Source organism: Macrotis lagotis, chromosome 5 (assembly GCF_037893015.1).
Source record: "Macrotis lagotis isolate mMagLag1 chromosome 5, bilby.v1.9.chrom.fasta, whole genome shotgun sequence".
Lineage (NCBI taxonomy): Eukaryota > Metazoa > Chordata > Mammalia > Peramelemorphia > Peramelidae > Macrotis > Macrotis lagotis.
In genome coordinates this window covers 74,235,609-74,236,822 of record NC_133662.1, presented here as the reverse complement: position 1 = coordinate 74,236,822, position 1,214 = coordinate 74,235,609, and the positions used below count along the sequence as shown (strand labels likewise).

Sequence of the window (1,214 nt, the reverse complement as noted above, 5' to 3'; positions counted from 1 at the left end):
TTTTTCTTTGAGCCTAAGACTTTAATTTTTTAATGCCAAATAAATATTATCATGAATTAATAGATCAGCACAAAAAAGTTGTTACTTAGTTGCTGTGCTTTAGTAAAATTTTAAGTGAAATAAAATATATTGTAATATAAAGCTACAGCTTAAGTGTTTCAGTAAAATTTTCTTTCATACTCTGCTGTTCCATCAGATGATATAGATATACTAATACTAATGTTATACTAATCTTAACAGGCTATAAGCTACATCATCTAATAAATTAAATTGACATACAGCTTATACAAATCAATGCAACCAATTATGACAATGCCAATAAGTCAAAAGTTACTACTCAAACATCTTTATAAATGAATAATTGAATGTCTTTACATTGTAGGGGATTTGAGTACATGCTACATTTTCTGTATCATCACTTGAAATTTACATGCTGGCATTGCTGACACTTCAGCTGTTACACTTTTTACCCCCAAATTTGATAAGCCACCTCTGATTAAGCCACATATAAATGCTAAATACTTTGGTGCATGATCTAAATACTGTTTTCCTGCAGACATCTGAGTCAGGAGTTGAAATTTGTTGTCTTGAAGTACATAGATGCCCTGATGCTTTGTCCTTAGATTATCAGTTTGTTTCTTGAAAACAGTGGTCCAAAAATCTTTGCAAATGAACTTCATGATATCTAATTCATCCTTGAATCTTGCAGTGTCCTTTGTAAACCTTTCTATCAATCCTTGTCCCACTCTAAAACCCATGTTCTCCAACTTAGTTATGCATCTTCCATTTTCCACCTCCCCCTGATCCGCGGACTTGTAGACGCCCGTCACCATCTCATTGTGTAGAAGCAAGAAGAGCGCCTCGTCTGCCATTTCCTGCTTCTTTTCTGGGGCCCCGGGGCCCTAAGGCGGAGGCCGGGACCGCGCACGGCCGTGGCCGCAAGTCTGCAGCGCCCCCGGGGCCGCCGCTGCGCCCCTCTGCGCAGGGGAGCCCAGCCCCACGCGCGGCCGCAGCCTGAGGCCGATTATTGTCTTCTTAAGGAAATCTGTCCTTGCCCAAAAATTTATATCACCTAGGCCATCTTATCTAGATGGATTTTTTTCACCATTCACCTATTAAAAGGTGAATTCTGGCCCATTTTGTTCTACTCAGACTTGAATGGGGATAGATCCTTTGTCTAGATTGCTCAAGACTAGGAATGGTCTGGAAATAAA

The 1,214-nt window shown here is 39.7% G+C and overlaps 1 pseudogene; it reads right to left on the bottom strand.

The window, feature by feature from the left end:
* Window positions 1-398: 398 nt before the first annotated feature.
* On the bottom strand, window positions 399-913 carry LOC141489758 (trafficking protein particle complex subunit 6B pseudogene; annotated as a pseudogene).
* Between the last annotated feature and the right edge of the window lie 301 nt (window positions 914-1,214).